The 7,541-nt window shown below is 44.7% G+C and overlaps 1 long non-coding RNA gene across 2 annotated transcripts in view; it reads left to right on the top strand.

The window, feature by feature from the left end:
* LOC110399964 overlaps positions 1-7,541 on the top strand; it is a 239,234-nt gene that overhangs the window by 164,215 nt on the left and 67,478 nt on the right. The window lies entirely within an intron of this gene.

Genomic DNA, 7,541 nt, shown 5'->3' with positions numbered 1-7,541 from the left:
ATAAAATGTGATCATTTTGTTGCTTTCTTTACCTTAACTATGTTTGAAGGGATTCTGCCAGTTCCTAGAAAGAAGGGAATAGGGCAGGGTGGAGGAACTTGCTGCTCCTGTTGTAAAAAATCCTTAAGACGTTTTAGTGTGGTTTGGTTGGAACAGAGGTGGAGCCCAAATGACTGAGAATCTGGCTTGACATGGAAACAGCCACACTGTGAAGCAGGGCATAAGCTTCCATACAGAGCTGATTTTACTATGACTGTGAGTGAGCACCATAAAACTGTAGACTCAGTGGGAATTCTAATCATGTAGTGTGGACAAAGCATGTAAACAAGTTATGATAAGATAAATTTCATGTGACGCTGTAGTCTGTTGGAATATTGGACCAAGACCCTTTATGCTACCTCACCTTTATTGTGCTCTAGAAACAAGAAGTTACACCTGGGGAACTTCTGTGCTGCAAATTCAAAACCTGGCTTACCACTTGGAAGGGCATTTATATGCCATGTCCTCCAACTGTTTATCAGAAAACCACCCTATTCTGGAGAGCATGGAATGGTGTACTTTATTTAATTCTGTACTTGACTCATAGAAAACCAAGTGACTTGAGGACATTTTAATAAGTAAGAAAGCCCAAAGTCGATCTAACATACTCTGCATATGCGTATGCTACCCTACTGTGTTACTATTGAAAAGTACGACTCTTGGATTGGCTCCAGATTCATAGAATCATAGAATCATTGAAGTTGGAAAGACCACTAAGATCTAGTCCAACCATCAACTCATGCCTGTGACTGCTCTAGACCATGTCACTCAGTGAGACATCTACCCTTTTCTTGAAAACCTCCAGAGATGGTGACCCCACTACCTTCCTGGGCAGCCTGTTCCAATACCCCACTCTTTCTGAGAAGAAGTTTTTTATAATATCGAACCTGAACCTCCTCTGGTGCAATTTAAGGCCATTACCTCTTGTCCTATTACTAGCTACTTGGGAAAAGACACTATTCTCTACCTCACTAAAGCCTCCTTTCAGGTAGCTGTAGAGAGTGATAAGGTCTCCCGTGAGCCTTCTCTTGTCCAGACTGAACAAACCCAGTTCCCTCAGCTGCTCCTCATAAGATTTGTGCTTCGCTCCTTTCACCAGCTTTGTTGTCCTTCTCTGGATGCACTCCAGGGCCTCAATGTCTTTCTTGCAGTGAGGGCACCAAAACTGAACACAGTACTCAAAGTGTGACCTCATCAAGTGCCAAGAGAGACAATCACCTCCCTTGTCCTGCTGGCTGCACTATATCTGATACAAGCCAGGATGCCATTGGCCTTCTTGTCTACATGGGCTCATGTTCAGCCAGCTGTCAACTAACACTCCTAGACCCTTTTCCTCCATGCAGCTTGCCAACCACTCTGCCCCAAGCCTGAAGCTATGTATGGGGTTTTAGTAACTGAAATGCAGGACTTGGCACTTGGTCATACAATTAGCCTTAGCCCATCAAACCACATCCCTCTGTAGGGCCTTCCTACCCTCAGGCAGATCATCACTTCCTCCCAACTTGGGGTCATCTGCAAACTTACTGAGTGCACTCAATGTCCTCATCCAGATTATCATTAAAGATAATAAATAGGGCCAGCCCCAACACTGAGCCCTGAGGAACACCACTCGTGACCAGTCACCAGCTGGATTTAACTCCATTCACCACCACTTTCTGGGCCTGACCCCCCAGCCAGTTTTTCACCCAGCAAAGAGTGCAACTGTCCAACCCATGGGCTACCAGCTTCTCCAGGAGAACATTCAGATCCTATCTCTTCCAGTGAAATAACCACAAAAGATCCAGAGCTTGTTTCTTGCTGCAAACTTCTCTTCCATCCTTTTCAGTACTCCTCTTCCTCATTTTGGCCATGCACAAACAATTCCATGTGAACTTTTATTCTATTAGTAATCATCTCTGAAAGAAGATTGGTGATGGATAGCTGAGTGGATTTGATCCAAATACCAGCTATTCTCTTGGCATCTGCGGACTCATAATGCCTGGTCATTGTTTTGTGGGCACATTTACTGACCAGCCCCAGATTTCAGGAGCTGAATTCAGCCTCTTCAACCAGGTGCTTACATGCCTATGGCTTTTTTTTTCTTGTGGCAGAGCCTTGTTTGACAAAACTGTAAGTGCGGGGTTGAGCTCTTTGCACAGATCACAGTGCAGCAGTAGCTGAGTTACCCATGCTTATAGCCACTGCAGATCCATATGAAGCGTGCAGCTGAGAGCTGCTTATCTTGCTTAGGACCTCATCTCCAGCTGAAGCATATACTTGGAGAAGGGGGATACAACAGGACAGAACAGCCCTTTCCCTGAAGCTACCCTGCTCAAGATCTTAGTTAATAATAAGGGAAGACACAGGTTGCCAGAGTCTAAAGAAAGAGGAAATTGAAGGCTGAAAGAACATACTGTTCCCATGGGCATCAGAGTGCAGGCTTGAACTGCACAGGCACACTTAAGTTTTTCAGCTAACTCAGTTGTTTACATTTTTCCCCTCTTATATCTTTAGACACGTAGTCAACATCTGGGAATGCTGCACACTGCTGTCTCTGTGTGCCCAAGAGGCGTTCTGGAAGTCATTTGAGCAGGAATTGCCACATTATCATATATATGATCGTCACCTCACATAACCCTTTATAAGCACTGTTCCTTGAAAAGCTGTCTTCATGTAACCCACAAAAAATCAGGAGCACAAGAGGAAGTGCAAGGAAGCCACTATGGAGAGTAGGGAATAGTCTTCCTTTGCCTACAGTTTACATGCATGTGAAGTTTCAGTGTGTCTGTTGACACTCTTCCTACATAAGGTCTGCCCTGCCCAATCCTTCTTAGTGAATGGGATGGAATCTGCATGCTGCACCAAGATTGAGAAGCTGGAAAAAAAATGCTATGCAGGGTAGACAACATGCATGAGATATGTGGAACTACAACTCTCCCATAACAGTTGTGGCAATGCAGATGTGTCCTGATCAGAGACAACCTGAAAATCTACAATCACAGAATCACAGAACCACAGGGGTTGGAAGGGACCTCAAGAGATCATTGAGTCCAACCCCCCTGCTAAAGCCAGTATCCTACAATAGCTCGCACAAGTAGGCATCCGGCTGGGTCTTGAATATCTCCACAGAAGGAGACTCCACAGCCTCTCTGAGCAACCTGTTCCAGTGCCCCGTCACCCTTAGCGTAAAGAAGTTCTTCTGCACGTCAGTACAGAACTTCCTACGTTCAAGTTTTAGGCCATTACTCCTTGTCCTATTACTACACACCACTGAGAAGAGTCTGGCCGTATCCATTTGCCTCCCACCTCCCTTTAGATACTTATAAACATTTATCAGGTCCCCCCTCAGGCCCTTTATCATCTTCGTGGCCCTATGCTGAACTCCTTCTAGAAGATCTCTGTCTTTTTTGAACTGGGGAGCCCAGAATTGGACAGAGTACTCTAGCATGTGGCCTCACCAGGGCAGAGTAGAGGGGGAGGATCACCTCCCTTGACCTGCTGGCCATGCCCATTTAATGCACCCCAGGATCCCATTGGTCTTCTTGGCCACAAAGGCACACTACTGGCTCATGGCCAACCTGTTGTCCACCAGGACCCCCAGGTCCTTCTCCACAGAGTTCCTCTCCAGCAGGTCAGCCTCTAACCTGTACTGATGCATGCAGTTTTTCCTTTCCAGGTGCAAGACTACATTTGCTCTTGTTAAACTTCAGTCAGGTTCCTCCCTGCCCAACTCTCCAGTCTGTCCAGGTCTTGTTGAATGGCAGTACAGCCTTCCAGTGTGTCAGCCACACCTCCCAGCTTTGTACTAGCAAACTTGCTCAGGGTGGACTCTATCCCTTCATCCAGGTCATTGATGAAGATGTTAAACAAGATTGGACCCAGCACCGGCTCCTAGGGAACACCACTAGTGACAGGCCTCCAGCCAAACTCTGCACTGCTGGTGACAACCCTCCGAGCTCTGCCAGTCAGCCAGTTCTCAATCCACCTCGCTGTCCACTCATCTATCCCACACTTTCTAAGTTAAGTTTCATAACGAGGATGTTGTGTTAGACTGTGTCAAATGCCTTGTTGAAATCAAGATAGAAAACATCTACTGCTCTCTCATCATCTACCCAGCCAGTGATGACATCATAGAAGGCTACCAGGCTGGTCAACAATGATTTCCCTTTGGTGAATCCATGTTGACTACTCCTAATAACCTTCTTCTCTTCCAATTGCTCAGAGTGAGTATCCAGAACAAGTCGTTCCATCACCTTTACAGGGATGGAGATGAGGCTGACTGGCCTGTAGTATCTTGGATCCTCCTTCTTGCCCATTTTGAAGACCAGAGTGACATTGGTTAACCTCTGTCATTCACCAGGACCTTTCAAAGATGATAGAGAGCAGTTCAGCAGTCACCTCTGCCAGTTCTGTCAGCACATGTGTGTGCATCCCATCGGGGCCCATGGATTTGTGTGCATTGATTTTGACTAGATACTCTCTGAGCAGATCCTCTTTGATCACTGGGAAGTCTTCCTTTCCCCAGACTTCCTCTTACCTCCAGGGTCTGGGATTCCTGAGGGCTAGTCTTAGCATTAAAGACTGAAGCAAAAAAGGCATTCAGAATCTCTGCCTTCTCAGTATCCCCTGTTACCAGGGCACCCAACTGATTTAGTAGGGGATCCGTATTTTCCCTAGTCTTCCTTTTACTGTTGACAAACTTAAAAAGCATTTCTTCTTATCCTTTAACTCCTTTGCAAGGTTTAATTCCAAGAGGGCCTTAACTTTCCTCACTGCATCCCTACAGAACCTGACAACATTCCTATATTCTTCCCAGGTGGACAGGCCCTTTTTCCCACATTTCATGGACCTTCTTCTTTCCTTTTAGTTTATCCACAAGTTCCACACAGGCCTTCTGCCACCTTTCCTTGATTTCTTATGCTTAGGTATGTACTGATTTTGAGCTCGGAAGAAGTGGAGCCTCCTTACCTTCTAACACTCTAGCCCATAGGACACCTCCAAGTAGGTCTTTGAAGTGGTCACAGTTGGCTCTCCTGAAGTCCAGGCTAGCATCCTACTTATTGCTTTGCTTCTTCCACACAAGATCTTGAACTCCACCATCTCATGATCACTGCATCCCAAGCTGCCCCCAACCCTCACATCCCCGACCAGCCCTTCCTTGTTAGTAAGAACAAGGTCAAGTAGCACACACCTCCTCACTGGCTCCTCCACCACCTGCATCAGAAAGTTATCTTCAACGCATTGCAGGAATCGCCTGGACTGTGTGTGCCTGGCCATGCTGCTTATCCAAAAAATATCAGGATGGTTGAAGTCCCCCATATGAACCAGCGCCAACAATTCTGTGCTTTTCACTCCAGTGCTTTCTGGGAACTTTGAATAATGTCAAGCTTCATTTTGATACTGAATAGAAACCAGAGAGAGCAGAGTTTCTTACAGGAGAGATGTGATAGTTTTTAGTCACCTTAGAAAAGGGGGGGTTTGGGGAGTGGTAGGAACTGTGATTTGAAAACCCCTATTAAGAGTTATAAAAAAGAATCATGTACATACGCAAATTTTCATTCTGAGTAATGTTCATTCAACAGAAAACTGCTTGGTTCACGGAGCAAAGCTGAAACTACACAGGGCTTGTTTCATTAACTTTTCACACCATTGCTCCAACCCAGATAATTCCACTGATGTTGGCAGTGCTGAGAGATGCAGTTTTGGTTGTGTTTCCATTGACTCACTAGCATGCTAACCACTATGCCTTTTTCCATTCTGACCAGTGAATCAAACTGAGCAGTTGAAGGGCCAGTGGCTAGTAGTTTGGAACAGACTTAGGAACAGCTGCAAACTAGTCTGCAGCTGTGTGACTTTGGGTGGCTTTGCACTGAGTGCATAACTCAAAGGTGTTTAAAAATCTGTCTCTCTGAAATGATCTCCCCTTTGATTTGACTTTAAACAAGTCAGCTGCCTGCCTTGCACATTCAATTTTTGAAAGAGCAGAAAATATCAGTGAAGTAGCAAACATGAAGTGCTAGGGCCAGCCTTTTGATATTTGTTCCTTGCTGTGAAATATATGTTGGCTGGTGATTTTATTCCCTCTTAGTTCTTAGAAATGCTTCATTTAATCCACATAAAAGTGTTTATTTTCTGTCTTGCCCACTGATGGCAGATAAAAGTGATTATTGTTTATATCCTCCCATCCCTGGCCCAACTTTGAAGTTAGCTCTTCTTTGAGCACAGTTTGGGCTAGAAACCTTAAGAGAGATGACCCTTCCAACCTGAGTTACTCTGTATTTCTCTCCCACTGCAGATACTGTGTGCAGCATTACCTAGCACTGCAGGCATTATGAGTGCTTCGGACACATTAGGAGAAATGCTGCAGTATTCTCATGCATTGCCATGCTATAGCCATGAAATGCAGAAAGATTGCAGTGCTTGGAACTACCACCACAGTTCCAGCAGTGTTATTCAAATGAATAACAATAACTATCTTAAGGGGAGTTATTTTAGCATTTAAGCTTTATACTGAAATAGAGGAAAGAAGAGAAAAGCTTTATTTATTTTTTGGTAAATAATAATTTGATGTTCTTTCATCTGCAAAGGTGTAACTCGTGGACAACCATTTTTTTGCCCCTCTCTGAAGGCATAAGGGGCATGTAAGGGTGTTATTTCACAGCACTTCATCCTTACGGTGCACAAGAATAATTTCATTGCATGCAATGCAGGACTACAGCTGGAAGTGAAGCTTTGCATTTCACACTGGGGAAGGAGGCTGAATGTGTGTTCCCTGAACCCTGAAGTTCTCTGTGCACAAGTAGGGCTGAAGCGGTGGCAGCAGCAGCAGCAGTACACTGTCTGATTCCAAGCTAATGAAGCCACAGTATGGTGTTCACAGTAAGAAGAAAGTGTTTCTCATGTCAACTCATTGCATCAGTGGGGTCACACATTTTTCATATTTCATTATACATTGTCTCAGAGTGCTGCTGGCAGTCCCAATAAAGCAGAGCAGCTTGGATGAGTCAGGGGATGCTGCTGGAGCTGTAAATTGAACTCAGTTGCTGATTACTTTTCTATGCCATCTTAGCAGTGTGACATTTTCTCTTATAAGCTTCCTGCACTGTCAGTTTTCATAAAGGTGTGAGGATTTGGGGTGCCTTGTTATGATTTTGAAATGAGGTTACAGAAGCCTTGGCAGTGTGGAGAAAGATGAAGCTGCTAGAGAGCTGTGCTTCACAAGGGACACATTCCTTGTCAACTTATCTCAACATTATTACGTTCCTTCTGAGCAATATATATATGGGGAAGGCTGGAGTTCATTTGTCAAGATTTCGTACTGTTAATGGCGGCTTTCACTTGGTGTTCTAAGAGTACTTTGATTAAGTTCATTCACATTCTTGAAAAGTAGGAAATGTTAAAAACCCTTTATGTTATGCAGTAGGTCCAGTGGTCTGCCCAATGTCAGACACTACCTCAGGTCTAGAAATAGATTTTAAACTCAGCAGTCTAGACCATCACCTTTTCTCACCTCCTTCTTGCAG

Source organism: Numida meleagris, chromosome 1, assembly GCF_002078875.1.
Source record: "Numida meleagris isolate 19003 breed g44 Domestic line chromosome 1, NumMel1.0, whole genome shotgun sequence".
In the NCBI taxonomy this organism is placed as follows: domain Eukaryota; kingdom Metazoa; phylum Chordata; class Aves; order Galliformes; family Numididae; genus Numida; species Numida meleagris.
Note: the sequence above shows the minus strand (reverse complement) of the source record. Positions and strands in the feature narration are given on the sequence as shown.